At 39.8% G+C, this 16322-nt stretch overlaps 2 pseudogenes across 2 annotated transcripts; both read right to left on the bottom strand.

Moving 5' to 3' along the window:
* Positions 1 to 1841: 1841 nt before the first annotated feature.
* Positions 1842 to 5630, bottom strand: LOC149847738 (reticulon-like protein B11; annotated as a pseudogene). The gene is made up of 6 exons (XR_016431185.1): positions 5604 to 5630; positions 3126 to 3159; positions 2732 to 2912; positions 2496 to 2637; positions 2300 to 2369; positions 1842 to 2152 (listed from the first exon to the last, which is right to left on the bottom strand). The product of XR_016431185.1 is annotated as a reticulon-like protein B11 (transcript).
* Positions 5631 to 14652: 9022 nt separating this feature from the next.
* LOC149847737 (transcription factor MYB44 pseudogene) lies at positions 14653 to 16118 on the bottom strand (annotated as a pseudogene). The gene has a single exon (XR_016432430.1). The product of XR_016432430.1 is annotated as a transcription factor MYB44 pseudogene (transcript).
* Between the last annotated feature and the right edge of the window lie 204 nt (positions 16119 to 16322).

Here is a 16322-nt window from a genome sequence, read left to right as displayed (position 1 = left end):
GCAGTAAAAACATCCTCAAGATTTTAGGTGTCTTAGCATGGAGTGTGTGTGTGTGTGTGTGTGCAAATGACAGAGAAAGTAGGTCGATTAGGACACAAGAAATTTGAGAAAAAAGTTAAAGGTATGACAGGAAACCCATTCCCACATGGCAATAGCCAATCTAGCCAATGTCAACTATGACTTGTTTATGCTGGCCCATATACAAACATTGCATTGGATGTGTTTGCATGAAATCTGATTGTTTCTCTCTTCCCAAACCACCCAAGAAGTTGTGTGGCCATCTTCTTATGTGATCACCTCCTCTACGATCCTAAAAGATTGTGAAAGGAATACCATGCAGATACATACAGGACTGAATCCAAAATTTCTCAAGCACAACCAGCAGTGACATATTGAATGGCATCGTACACTCCTCAATCTGCCATCATCCTTCATCAGAATAAGAGCCGATAGGCTTCAAGTTGATATCATAAGCACAATAAAACTAGCAAAATAGCCATCTACCCCTTCTAAACGTTAGAACCTCTGGATTTAGAGATGGATTATTTCCATGGCCAAGGCAATCCTCGGACCATCATATTTGGCCTTCAACATCTCTATCCATCATACCTTTTTTACCTTGAAAAATGACCCACAAATTGGAATCTATCTTTAAAAAAATCCCTTTGGTTGTAGGAAAAGAACTAATGCATGCCTTTATCCATGACAGCTCTGTTCCAAAGAAGCATCTTAATCTTATCATTAGTTCCTTTGACGACTATTTTAGGCATATGAAAGATAAATGAAAAGTAGATCATTTGACCAGAACAGATTCGATTAAGGTTATACTAGCCCTAGAAACCAAACAATAGGCAACCATAGATTAATTTTTTCTAGATAATTTATCATCAATCTTCCCAAAACTTACTGATTGACCATTAATGTATCTCAATGCACGCAATGGAGAGTCCAAATTACAGGAAAATTTGACAAATGCACTTCATGCCTTGAATGGGATAAGTAAGGCATTTGCAAGCATTGAACTTGAGGTAGTAGCCTAAAAAACTTAAGCAAACCTCAAGTATGCAAGCTTGGGAAGCAGCCAGCTTGCGCACACATGCACACACATCAAGGAAGAATGGGATAAGTAAGCATTTGCAAGCATTGAACTTGAGACACGTAGTAGCCTCTGTAAAAATTAAGTTACCTCAAGAATGCAAGCTTGGACACACACATGAGCACATGCACACACACCACAGAGGTATTTTACCCCCAGATATTTCAAATACCATGGTGGTGTCTTGCGTTAATTCATCAATTAAAAAAAATGAATAAATAACACTTATTAATGTTGTGGGTAATTTTATTATCTTTATAAAATTTTTAAAATGACATTAACATTTGGTGGTCAAGTGTCATTTGCTTTTCTGTTTGTATTAGGGGTGTTCGAAGCTTTTTAAGGAATGTTACACACATGAGAGAGATTTTTATTTACTCTTACCCTAAGTTTAAGGGAGAAAAAGTGAAAAAAGAGTTGGATTTAATCTCTCTCCCAATTTAAAGAAAATAAAAATTCCAACTTAGACACGTTTGGAAGCGGTAAATATTTTTTTAGAAAATTGAAAAGCATGGACGTACGGCTATGAAAATTCTCTCATTTGGAAGTTCAGAAAAGATCTGTTTTCCCATTTCATGCAGAACTTTTTTTCTCTTCTTTTCTCACTTCCGAAGGTGACATGACTGTGGACTCTCATTTTGCTAGAAGAATTAAAGATTCCTTGAATTTTCAAACTGCATGTTCATGTTAAATAACACTATGAAGAAAAAAAACAGCGATTGCAACCACAGCCACAAAAGGGATAGAAGTAAAAACTGCCGTTATATGAGGTGTTAACATACAATGAAAAACATCTAGCAGCTAAGAATCTACCATAAAAAAATACCCTAACAAGCACTTGCCTTCCGCAAGAAATCTCCTTGGAAGACCAAGGCGTAGACACAGGCAGCAAGTATTTACACTACTGGGTCTTCTTCTTCACTGCAGATACTGGGATAACACTAAGAACCATTCCATGGATATTTCTACATTGTTTTAGAGCATCACCCAATCTTTCATCAACTTGATCCTGGTACTTGTCATACAGTGCCGGGACTGTGAGAGAAATTACAACTCCTGAAAAATCAATTCATGTAAAACATACATGAACAAACAACACTATTTGGAGATCTTTACGACGTGGCTAACCAAACCAGATCAACCCTGAGAATATTAAGACTGCAGAATTCAACATAAATGACAACAACCAGTTTGGAGACTAACCAAGATAGACGAACGTTGCGAAGTTGAAGAAACTTCCAACATAAGAAACAATCCACAGAGCAAGAACAACCTAGCCAAAGGAAAACGAATTTCACATCACGGGCACAGAAGAACAAAAACCGATCGAAGCATTCGGCATTTTCCAATTTTCAATCCCTCAAAATCAGGAAGAACCCAGAGTTCAAAATGTGATTACCCCCAGTAACAGCTTCACATCTTTCTTAATCGAAATATCGCGGGCGATCGCGAAGACGGAGTTAATATACAACCTTGCCGAATCGGCGGCCTTCTCCACGCAATCTTCGGATAATTCGAGATTCGGAAGAGGTGGAAGTGGTCTGAGTAGAACCAAAACCATTCCCGACTTAGAAAAACGAACAGATCAAGAAAATCAAACGAAACCAAACAAGAAAAAGGGAAAAAATCCGTCACCTGTTGAGAAGAGTCGCCGATTTCGCCCAGAAGAAGAGGATCGAGACGAGGAGGAGGAGCACGTTCGAAACGAACGACAAAAAACTGTATCCGGCCCTATCGAAGAGCAATCAGAAGACCGAAGCCGCCACGAGAATCAAAATGCAGGCGTTCCTTCTTCTCCACAACAGGATATCAGCCACTGCAAACAAACAAATAAATAAATAAGCATAAAACCCTAACCCTAATCGCATCTGATAGCCCCAAAATCCTCAAAATTTCTCACTAATTCAATCTCAAATAAAGCCAAAAAAAATCAAACACATAAAAATGAATCGATGAGCAAAAAAACCGATCCAACCCATAAGAAAAAAAAATCTTTGCGTTTCTGAAGGAAAATATTCACGAGGAAAACCTGATCCTCCGCCGAGCGATTGGAGTACGGAATTCTTAGGGTTTCATGAGGAGGAAGACGACGCGTCGTCCGCCATCGCGAGCAAACAGAGAATTCCCGAATCCCTTCCTGCGTTTGGGAAGGGTCTTGGGAGGAAGAGAGTTTCGAAAATACGCGAATTTACGGAAACAACCGTTCTTTTTGTAGATAATGGCGAGGATCTCCCTTAGGGAGAATGGATTTTCTTCCTGGACCTTCGGACCTAGGGATGTCAACGGGTCGGATGTAATCCGACATCTGACCCAAACCAGAATCCGATCAAGGTAGCCAAATTCGGATCGGATTAATAATCTGATCTGGATTCAGCATTGAGTTTCGCATCCGAATCCAATTAAGTGTAAATATTATATTTTGAGCTAGTCAGATCCGGATTCAGTTTTGTTCACTCCCATCCAACTCCAAATCCGATTATGTAAAATAATTTTCTTTTTTCAAGAAATTGATGATTTGTTGGATCTTGAGGTGTGTAGTGGATAATGGGAGGCTGAGCTCGTGTTGCTGAGTGCTTAGTTGCTAAGTCCTCAGGGTTGACAGTGTCGGATCCAGACCCGTCCATGTGCTAATATCGCAACTGAATGAGACAGTAGCTGGACCAATCCAAACCCATTTAGCTTTATCATGTTGAGTTTTGGGATGATTTGGACTGGTTAGATTTCAGTCCGGTTCTTAACGGGTCTGAATATAAAAAACTGCCTATGACCCGACCAGTTATTATATTAGGACAATCTTTTACCATTCAGAAAGAAAAAGGAGGAAGAAGAAGAAGAGGAGAGTGACAGGCCCTGTTTGGGATATGGTAGCTGAGATAGAATCATGTGGGTTTGCATTTGAACAAGTGGCAGCTGCCAAATCCATTCTTTAGTGTAAATTTAGCCTAAATACAAAAGAAAAAGGGCCTCACTTCCCATCCTAAATGCATAAAGATCCCAGCTACCAGATTCCAAACGGGACCTTTGACCAAGATTTTACCTTGGGAACACCAAATGCATAAACACCCGTCCCAGCTACCAGATTCCAAACAGGCCTTTTCTTTATGTCCATGGTGTCGATGGAAGCCATTTATGTGGTGTCTACCATCCAGCAGTGATTAAGTTGGTTAGGTATGTACATGGTTTGGATTAGGATTGGATGTGGCTAATACCAAATTCGACTAATAAGTTGTTGGCTAAACGGATTCAGATTCAAATGGTGAAAAACTCATACCAGATTCGCTTTTTACATGTAAATGGATTCAGATATCCATCACATTTGTATATTTGTCGGATTTGATAGCAAAAAATCAAAACCATGTCTGCATCCCATTATAATCCAATATGGTTTTGGCTTACCAAATGTGTTAAAAAAATAAAGAAGGATTGAATAAAAATTAAATGAGATTAGAGAGGAGAAATAAAAGAATAACATGTCATAGGCCTACCTCCACGAAAAAACACTTTCACATCCTCTCATTTTCTCTTTTTTTTTTCATGTTTCAACTCACATATTTATTGATGATGCACATGATCTAAATAAATAATCTTTATAGGATAAAGATGCGTAATTGATAAGTGATAATCTTGGGAACTGCAACAGACCTCTCCCAGATAAAGGATGATCTTAAAAAACATCATTTTGTGATTGAGAATATTATTTTATATTGTTATATATTTCAACCGGATGCAATTAAACAAAATCTAATTTGGTCATATATCGAATAAAATCTGATTCCTTGACATCATTGCATCACCTTCTACCATTTAGGATAGGAGGAGGCCATGAACTGCCGTCTGATATCTATTAAAGGAGGTAGACGCAAGCTTTGTCTTACATTCAGATAACCAGCAAAATGACTACGGGATCATGGGTCTACTGCACCTCAATGCACCATACAAGCTTCTTCCACATATACCGCAATTGAAACACCTAAACAAGGGTTTAATTTCTTTCTGGTTAGTAATAAAAGCAATCATCCCTATCGTCGTCAAACTGATAAAATCATGGCATCACCAAACTTACACTTAAAAAAACTTTCACTAATGTCTTTTTGAAATAAGTCCAAGCATCTAACGACCGAGTTATCCATTAGAATGTCACTGGATTCATTGTTTTGCCTAATTCAAGGTCACGGTTACAGTTCAAATTTTGCAGTTTCCAAAAGTTGGCTAATTCAGACGAGCTTAGACTGTCCAAGTATAGTTAATGAATCAAGGCATGGAGTTTTTTTTTTCTTTTTTTTTATTGGTTTTGCCTGTTCCAAGTTGTACATACAAGTTATTCAATTCATGTTATTTTATTTTGTGACTTTGTTAAATTAAGCAATTGAGGAGATTGGTGGTCTTCCATTTCCATGTTGTCTCATAGCATGAAATGGGTCAACATAAACCACACCATTTCTACCTCATCCAGTCGATGTGAACCATGCAATTTTTTTTTTGAATTTATAACCCGAAGAAACCGCACCTGGCACGAAGACCTGGTAGCAGCCATACCTACGATTGTTGTGCCAGCAACATAAAACTCTAAGGCTAAGACCCCTGCCCCCCGAGGCCTATGCTACGCATTGGCTTGCCCAGAGGGACGATGCCCACAAGAATTGGACCTACCCTAAGACTTGAAACTTCTAATACCCAAAGTTGGTCATCAGAAGTTAGAAAATGAGGGCAAACACAAATCAATTATTGATTTATTACGTTATTGATAAACAAAATGTTGGATGGCGCAGCAGGAAGTCTGATATCGTATCCTCCAGAATCACGCAGCAGAAGAGAGAGCAGGTCCAGAAGGAGAAGAAGATAGATTTGAGTTTTGAAGGTTTGCTTCAAGAGTCTTACTTTGTGTTTTCACTCACACACGACTGCTGAGCATGTCTCAATTTATAGATTGCATCTCTCGGTTTTTCTTTGGTTCAACTTTTGCAGATAAGCTCAACGAGAGATTATTGGAATGGGCACAAGCAAAACAGTTAGAGATAAAGGTTTCATTTGAAAAACGGTTTTCAAAACTGCCCAAGCATATCCACGAACGAGCCTTGTTCGTGGATATGCCGAGATGTGCGGATAATGGCCACACAACCCAACATCTCCCACTTGACCATAAATCTGCCTCCCTTGCTTCCACTATTGTGGGCTTCTCATGCACTGATTACAAATTTTCTATAAGGATTTGCCTCGTAATCACAAGTATCTTAATCTCACATGTGCCACATGTTTTGTAAGCAGATCCTCAGGGATCCCTTTAGTGAGAGGATCTGCTACCATGTCTGACGATGATAGATAATCAACAGTTATCTTATTTTGTTCAATCATATCATGTATATAGTGGTATTTTACCATTATATGCTTACTCTTAGAGCTATCTGCTACACTCTTCATCATAGAGATGCCAGCATGGTTATCACAAAAAATGTGTAGAGGTTCAAATACTAGATCTAGTTTCAAATCATAGATGAACCTTCTAATTCACACTGCAAAGGTTGTGGCTGCATTACATGCAATATACTCAGTTTCCTGAGTATGCAAGACAATAAAACCTTGCTTTTTACATGACCAGGCTACTGCACCTCCTCCAAACAGAAAGATATAGCCAGAGGTAGACTTGTTGTCATCTTTGCACCCTATAAAGTTCACATCTGAATACCCGATCAAATTAAGTTTATCAGATTGAAAGCTCAACTGTAATCCTTTTGAGCCTTTCAAATATCGAAAAATTCTTTTGTCAGCCTATCAGTGAGGCCAACCAAGATTACTTTAATATCTGCTAACAAGACCTACTACAAAACTTATATCAGGTCTTGTACAGAGCATAACGTACATTAAGCTTCCAACGGCTTGAGCATAAGGCACATCTAATATTTGTTGGTTTTCTCCTAGACAATCACTTTTACTTAAGTTCACTCCTTTAGCAACAGGAGTCTCAATGGGTTTCGAGTCATGCATTCTATATTTCTTCAAAATATAGTCAATATATCTTTCTTGACTCAAACTGAGAATTTTTTATTCTCAATTTATGATAATTTTAATTCTCAGAACGTATGAGGCTTCACTCATATCTTTCATTTCGAAGTTGGTATACAACCAACTCTTTATGTTGACTATCATATCATTATCATTTTCAGTCAACAATATATCATCAACATAAAGAGATAAAATGTAAAAGTGACTCCCACTTTTCCAGACAAATACACAGTGGTCTAATTGATTGGCTTCATATCCAATCTTAGTTATTGCTTTATGAAAAGCCAAATACCAATGTCTTGGTGACTGCTTAAGTTCGTACAAAGATTTTTTCAACTTGTATACTTTGCCACTATCTGTGACATATCCCTCTGGCCGAAACATATAAATGATTTCTTTTAAGTCACCATTCAAAAAGACAATTTTTACATCCATCTTCCATACATTCATATCATAATGAGTTGCTATGGATAATATTATCCTGATGAATGCAAATTTAGCAACTGGTGAGTAGGTTTCAGTGTAATCAATACCTTCTCTTTGGGAAAACCTTTGGCTACCAGTCTTGATTTGAATTTGTCTATTGATCCATCAGCCTAGTACTTCTTTTTAAGAACCCATTTACAAACAACTGGTTTCCTTCCTTCAGGAAGATCAATTAATTGCCAGACTTGATTCTTTTTAATGGATTTTATTTCTTCATCCATATTCATTTTTCATTCTGATGCTTCATGTGATTTAATAGCATCAAAATATAATAGATTGTCAGTCATTTCATCTATATCTACTGAATAACATAACTCTTTAGTTAGATACATATAATAATCATCCAGATAGGATGGAGGAACTCTAATCCCCTTATGACCATTTAAATTTTGAGAAGTAGAAGAGCTTGGATCAGTTGGTTCATTGCCTGACTGATCCATAGTTGGTTCATTGCCAAACTGTTTATCTTGATCATCGATATCATCCAGTAAATCAAAGGGATCCTCAATAGGATCACTGGATTTATTGTTGAGTCCTTCTAGGAACTCAACATCTCTACTCTCAATCAGTCTCAACCTTTCGTGGTATAATCTGTAGCCTTTTGATTCTTTAGAATATCCGATAAAAACACCTCTAACAGATCTATTGTCTAACTTATCCATAGTTGGATCCAAAATCTTAGCATGTGTTATAGATCCCCATCTTCTGAGATGGCTCAAATCTGGTTTCATACCAGTCCATCTTTCATACAAAGTTATTGGGACAGCTTTGCAAGACTCTCTATTCAGGGTATACATTGTTGTATTTACATCTTCACCCCAAAAAACTTTGGGTAATTGTGCTCCTGCCAACATGGTCCTAACCATGTACTAGAGGGTTTTATTGCACCTCTCTGCAACACCATTTTGTTATGGTGTTCTTGGCATGGTTCTTTGCCTGTTAATGCCAAAATCTTTACAGAATTCATAGAACTCATTCGAGGTGTATTCACCTCCCCTGTCTGATTTAATTATTTTAATATATCTTTCAAGTTGTCTTTCAACTTCACTTTTAAATTCTTTAAATTTCTCAAGAGCTTCTGACTTATGTTTAATCAGGTACAAGTAATCATATCTTGAGGCATCACTAATAAATGTTATAAAATATAACATTTCGCTATGAGTTTGGACTCTGAATGGTCCACAAATATTAGTATGAATTATTTCTAATAATTCTTTAGCACGTACAATATTTAGTGAAAGGGGTTTCCTAGCCATCTTTCCATATATACAAGTTTCACATTTTTCAAAGTGTGATTCATTGAATGTAGGAATTATTCCTTGTTGTGCTAAATTTTTCATTTTCTTTATGCTTATATGTCCAAGTTTTTTATGCCATGCATTTACATCAATGTTAAATGTACAATCAATATAAGCATAAACTGATTTGTTATTATCACAAAGCTTAAACATACAATGTTCTTTGACAAATGTTCCTTCAAATAGGACTCTACTATGTTTTCCTATTGTGACTTTCCCAGGAATGAATCTAAGTTCAAACCCTTTTTCAATCAATGCCAGGACAAATACTAAGTTCCTCCTCACTGAGGGTATATAAAAAACTTCATTAAGAAGAACACTTGTTCCACCTACATTAAGTCTATAGACCTAATTCCACATACATTGCAGTAAGTGTTATTTCTCATGTACACCTTGTGTTCTCCTGAACCTAGTTCTTTCATGTTTACATATTCATTTGTGGTCTTGGATATGTGTCGGGTTGCTCCAGAATCAACCCACCATCCTGAGAGTTTCTCGTTTGCAAAGAGTCATTCAGACACCACGCAGATAACTTATTTATTATCAGGTCTTCTTTTGTTGGTCTGCTTCCCATGTTATCCATTGCTCATGTTGAAGGTCTTTGTTCTGCAGTTCCTCTGGATGTGTGTCATTTTTCTACATTTGAATTACTTGAGGTCCATTTCTCTAAGGCTTTTCTAAAGTTGGTTTCTTATCCTTTATTGAACCTATTGTTCTCTTTTCTTTTAAAGTTATTGTTTTTTCTTTTAAAGGGTACTTGATTGTTGGACGGGACATCTTGGGCTATCATGAGTTCTGACTTTTTGCCCTTGACCATGTGTTCTTGTTCTATCGCCAGTTGGATAGGTAACTCATTAAGGTTTAAACTTTTAGTATTCAGCCTAAGTGTTGTGGTTACCATTATCAAAGATACAGTCAGACTATTGAAAATTGTTGAGATTTGCATCCTGTCAGGTATCACGTTTCTAGCTATTGCTAAGTCTTTTGCTATGACCAGCATACGGTTTACATGATCTACTACATTGTCTGACTTTTTCATCTTATATGAGTTGTATTGTTCTAATAGAAGTTGAACATGTACTTCAGATGTAGTGTCATATTTAGACCCAATTGCTTCCAACACTTCATTAACTGTTTTATAGTTTTCAAAGACTCTAATCAGGTCATCATCCATATATGTTATCATAATTGTTCTAGCCATAAGATCATCTCTTAGGTACTTTTCATATTTTTTTCTCCTCCTTTGACCATTTTTCTCTGAGATTTTCTATTTGTTTGTGTAGTACATATTCCAATCCCTCAAGTGTAAGGGTCAAAGGTATTCTCCTTTTCCAGATTAAAAAGTTTGTTCCATTTAACTTATCAGTTTTGGCAAGTTTAGAGGCACACACACGGCTCGTCATCCTTTTTAGTTATATATATTTTATTTTAATTTATAACAATTTATTTATTTTATTTTTTATTAAGAAAAGAAATAGTAAAATAGGAATCAGTTTCAGCCTATAAATGTTACACTGAGAAAATAAGAATCAATAAATAAAAATAAGAGGTCTTTAGCCGAAATTATGAAGATATATTAAGACTAAAACAGAAAACCCTATTTCTGAAAAAATTTAAACCTTCTAGGGCTTCAGAATGGAATTTCAGAGAAAAACATAAATTTTCAAGAAATTTCATAGCACGCAAACCTCTTTTAGCAATTTTCAAAAAAAAGGTATGCGGGTTAAATTTTTAAAGATTATAAGTGTGTTTTTAAATAACCCGCAAAATAGAAGGACAATATGGTCTTTTTGCACCATAGGGTATAAATACCCTAAAGTCGACTGAAAATTTTATTTTTCGGTTTCGTTTCTCTCTCTTCTCTCGAACGTTCGCCGGAGAAGATGAACTCCGCTGTCGAGTTTTCGGCCAGGAGTTTCGACAGGAAGTCCCGCCGAGTGTTTGGGTCGGTACTCCTGGCTCAGATCTATCTCTGGGAAAAAACCCAAGCCAAAATAGTAATCAGTCGATCGACTTCCGGTATTGTCCTTTTTTTTGAGTTTTCTCAGATGAGTTTTTTCGGTATTCTGTTTGTTTTGTTTACCTTTTCAGGGACGCCGGTGGATATCTTCCCTATCGGTCACAGTTCCAGGCAAGGAGAAAGAGGGAGAACAATAAAAAGTCAGTCAAAGACCGGGGCCATTGATAAAGTAGCAGCGGTCGCCAAAAAAAATATTCTGGCGACAGACCAACAGAAGATTGTTTCCCTTTTTTTTTTAAACTTGTATTCTTACTGTAGGTTGCTACAGATACAGAAAAAGAAAAGACTACTCACCACAGGTATGATTACTAATGCATGCTTTCAGATATATAGGCGCAACACAGAAGAGTCTCAACATTTAGATTTCCTCAAGCAAAAATGCATTCAAGCAGGTACAAAATAAAACAAAACCTATGTCTTTGCAGATTGTAGTCACAGAAAATAGAGGGCTTCTTGAAGCCTGACTAACCTGTCACGCTTTTCCTTGCAGATTTCGATAGGTAGAAGAAGAAGGAGGATGCGACAGACTCCAAAGATCTCAACCTGCTTTGATACCACTGTTGGATGGCGCAACAGGAGCTCTAATATCGTATCCTCTAGAATCACGCAACAGAAGAGAGAGCAGGTCCAGAAAGAGAAGAAGATAGATTTGAGTTTTGAAGGTTTGCTTCGAGAGTCTTACTTTGTGTTTTCACTCACACACGACTGTTGAGCATGTCTTAATTTATAGATTGCATCTCTCGATTTCCCTTTGGCTCAGCTTTTGCAGATAAGTTCAATGAGAGATTGTTGGAATGAGCAAAAGCAAAACAGTTAAAGATAAAGGTTTCATTTGAAAAATGGTTTTCAAAACTGCCCAAGCATATCCACGAACGGTCCCTGTCCATGGATATGCCGAGATGTATGGATAATGACCACACACACCAACACAAAATTGGTCTTCCATGTTTCTCTTTCTCCTTCTCTTCCTTAAGAGTATAGGCTTCAATGTCATACATCGAAGTTTTCGATAGGCAAGCCATGGGATAACAGGGGCCGAATGCCATAGTTGTCTGGTTAGGTCACACTATCATAACCGAGGATTCTTGGAGTCGAACCCACCGGGTTGTCCCATCTTGCTTATGCAAAAGAGAAAAGAGCTTGGGGATAACCTTTTATGAGTGGGATTTGAACTTGAGACCCCTAGATTATGACAATGCGACCTAACCTTTTTCCTAAAATGCTGGTAGAAATATGCCTACAACCGGAAAATTATGAATTCAGGTGCTTCTTCCTAATCTGCATCTGCTTTGGAAATGAAAGAAATCTCGGTACATCATTTTAACTCTTTTTGTCTATTCCATCCTTCATACTTTACATTACAATCCCCCACCAGCACAAAAAAACAATCATGTGTAGGCCATCAACATGAGTGCAAATCATGAGATCGGCAATGGTAGGCCTGTGTGCTTATTGGGTTCCCCTTGCAAGTGGTAAACTCAAATGCCCTGTGCCATCAGCTTTGCCAAAACCTTGAAAAGCATTGCACCAATCATTGCAACAAAACAGAGCCCAAAAAACAAACAAACACAATGCTTTCCCCAAGACTTTGTTAGGTTATAATTACAGACGTTGTGCGTAAGACACGTGGCAGCACAAAAAATTGCCAAGTGACACCTCACCAACACACGATGCAGATAGGGGTTCCCCATACCCAACATGGATTTGTAGGAAACATGATTGTCTTACATTACTTGACTCTTAGTGTGATAGGATAGAAATGCAGTTGCCTTACAGTGCCAACTTAAGAGCTATAACTTGCCAATTGAATGGGTAACCTTAAAACAAAGTGGAGATTTGATTACTGCACCAGACTGGTCCATAGTCCATACCCAACAATCATTACTTGAATATTCAATAGAACCCAATTGACTGACCATGGCAGCTACCCTAAGGGGGGGCGTTTGCATGTCACAAAAACTGAGACTTTTCCGCAGAAATGCATCGACGGACGGGTGTGCGTCACACACACACACTTTCAGCAGAAAAGGAAAAGGCAGAGCAAACGCCCCTTAAATGGTCCTCCCATACCCATCACTCCTCACTTCTCCAACTGGTTCATCAATCAAAAGCAACAAAAAGCTGATTGTGTCGTGGACTGCACTAGCACCATAGATAGAGTGAATTCACATAGCTAGCCACACAGCTGAACAAGTGAAAAAGGAAAAAAGAAATCTTTTTTTTTACAATGAGGGTTTGGTGATATTTAGCTCGTGCAGAGACACACCGTTTTGGAGAATATCCTAACCCTCCCTACTTTTTTTTAGCAGTATCATCAATGCCTCTGTCCAAAAAAGTGACCTGTTCATTCTTCAGCCTCACTGAAAAGGAGAAGAAACTGCAGCTACAGTTTCCACCTTTACTCCCATACTAGCTAAAAATAGCTCATTCAAGCTGGACGGAACTGACCAATCATACCAAGTTGTCAGCTCATCTGGTAGGGCAACTTATGAATGTCACTAAGTTGATCAGATGCCACTAAACCCAAAAGAAGCATCCCTTGCTGCAAGATCGAAATGCAAGGGGACCAACCAACCAAGGTTTGCCAATACCTGGTGGGTGATAAACGGGTTTTTCCCTTGCTTTAGCCAAAAAAAAGAAAGAAGTTTATTTATTTATTTATTTATACTCAGAGAAACCGCTCCAGGAGCAGACCGAGTGGCAAAGCTTCGGCTTAGGCAGGGAGGTGACGCCCGTGGGATTTGAAACAAGACTGCCCATCAAACAGTCCGTTCCCAATTTCATGATATTTGATTTGGGTCAAACCTAAGTTATTCCAATGTGTTATTTATGCCCAACTTCCAAACTCAATGTTGAGTGGTGGTAGCCTTAAACGTCCCTTTCATCTTTGATGACCACCAAATTGAGGACATATCACTTTTAAAAATCCATGGTTTTTAACATAATTGAATACCTTGGTAGGTGGAGTCCCTCCATATAACATTAGGTTTCAGATAAGGATTGCATAAAGTAATAAAATAATATACTAAAAGACGATCCTCCTAGCAGAACAATACAACGGCCACCAACACCATCTAACGTTCTGCTATTTCACATCAGACGACTGATTATGTGACTTCACTGCCTTGAACCAAAGCAAACGATCAAATTTATATTCATGAGCCGCAGCTTGGTAGGGGTCTGCCTAACCCCAGCTTGCCTTTCAAAAAAATTTTTTATTATATATTCATGAGCCCCACAATCCACCGTCGGTTCTGCTAAATCAACGGTGCAGAGAAGCTACCAAGCTCTGCTCCCCATATAGAGCAAAGACACGAATTTTTGGTCTTTTCAAGAGAAACACCGATCCACCATTTTGAAAGTAACCAACAAACACCAAGAACAAAATTTTGCATGCAATTTGGTGAAATAATTACCTTCTTTTCCTGCCTGATCTTTTTTTTTTTCTGATAACACCACCAATTTGGTGCTGTTGTTAATTCCGGTTTTGATGACTAACAGAACAAACCGATTCAAAACAGAAAAATAATAAAGATTTAAGGAGCAGGTACTGACAGCACATCTTTTATTATTTTTCTTATGCTCTGAACTTCATAATCAAGAGCACTCATTCTCCTTATCGAATACCAGTTCTGAATGAGTTGAAAACGAAAAAGAATCACTTGAGTTTCACACACCGATCTAAGTTCTCTCTTAGTTCTACCATTTTCTTAATGATTTGTTAAGAGAAAAACATTAGAATTTAACCATCGTGGGAAGTATCATCTGTTGATCATATACCAATTTTGTTTTTTTTTTCCTCATTAGGATTTCTTGCTCGGAAAAATTCCATCTTTTCACCTTTGGACAGCCACGAAGAGCCAGGTTTTTTTGTTCCTCTTATCAGAAAGATTAAAAAGAAAAAAGGGAAAAAAAGAAGAAAATGAAAAAACATCACTCGAGCGTGATGATGGTCGCTCTGATTCCCGATCTATTCTCAAACTCCGACGTCTTCCGGCCGACCCACATCGGAAAATTCTCGATTCGTGCGTCTCCAACCCCTCCCCTCATCTTCTCGCTCTTCCGCCCTCTACTCCACCACCACCTTTGTACAGAACAACTCTTACCACCGATAAAACGAGAGAGAAGGAAAAAAAAAAAAGATCCCGAACTTTATTCGTTCCTCATCCTACTCTAGCTTGCTGACGCCGATCCTCTTCACGGCGGCGTTCCTCACCCCAAACCCCGCCGGATCGAACGCGCCTCCGTTCATCTGAACCACCGACATGTACTTCTGCACCTCCTTCGCGATCATCTCCTGCATCAACGCCAAGAACTCCGAGCCGAATGAGAAGGGCTTCTCCGCCACCGCGGCGAACATTGAGAGATCGCCGCCGAACGGACAGAGAGCAACGGGGAGCGGCTGGTGGGCTGGGAGAGACGATCCGGCAGAGGGTGAATCGCCGGAATCCAGCTGGGCACCGGGGAGGGAGAGGCTGAGCGAGGTGGGAGGATCATTCGTCGAGCTCGCCTCCTCAAGATGGAGCATTGCCGGCTGCGGAACCGGCCGGAAGACGTGTGCTGGCGGCGGAGGCGGCGGCAGAGGAGGAGGAGGAGCGGCGAGTGGCAGCACTGGCAGGCTCGAGTCGCTCACGTCGGAGCGCGATGGGCTTACGGGGCTGAGGCAGAGGATCCCTGCGGAGGCGGAACCGGAACCACCACCGCCGCCGGAGCTATTGGAGCGCTTGGCGGGGGGCGGGGAGGCGCCGGCGGAGGAGGAGGGGTCGGCGGAGCACTTGCGCTTGAGGGTGGAGTTCCAGTGGTTCTTGATGGCGTTGTCGGTGCGGCCGGAGAGGAGGCGGGAGATGGTGGCCCACTTGTTGCCGTACTGGGCGTGGGCTTGGATGATGGTGGCGTCCTCCTCCGGGGTGAAGGCCCGGTGCTCCACCTGAGGTGATAACTGGTTGCACCACCTCAGCCTGCACGACTTCCCGGACCTCCCGGGTATGGACCTGCTGATCAGGGACCAGTTCCTGGCCCCGTGCTTCTCCACCAGCCTCTGCAGCGCCTCGTCCTCCTCGGGGCTCCACGGCCCCTTGATCCGATCCGCTTCCTTCCTCCCGCTCCACATCCCTGCTCCTGCTGCTGCCATATCACACCTTCTGTTTCTAGTTTTTCTTCTTAAAAATAGAGACGAAGAAAAGAAGAGAGTTTTGGGTATGACAGATTTTCATTAGGGGAGCGAGGAGGAGGAGGAGGAGGAGGAGGAGGAAGGGTTTAAATAAGGACTGAGACTAACTGTTAGCGGGAGAAAGAGGAAGGGGTAACCGGTAGCGGTCTGGGGTACGGTTGCTTGAGAGTAACTGTCGATGGGACACGCGTCGTCATGTGGAGAGATGCGGGGTGGTGGGTTTTGACTAGGCCAGGCTGGAGAGCATTTTCG

The sequence above is a fragment of the Nuphar pumila genome, chromosome 1 (genome assembly GCF_984573655.1).
Source record: "Nuphar pumila chromosome 1, dmNupPumi1.hap1.1, whole genome shotgun sequence".
Classification (NCBI taxonomy): Eukaryota; Viridiplantae; Streptophyta; class Magnoliopsida; order Nymphaeales; family Nymphaeaceae; genus Nuphar; species Nuphar pumila.
This window is presented reverse-complemented; position numbering and strand designations above follow the sequence as displayed.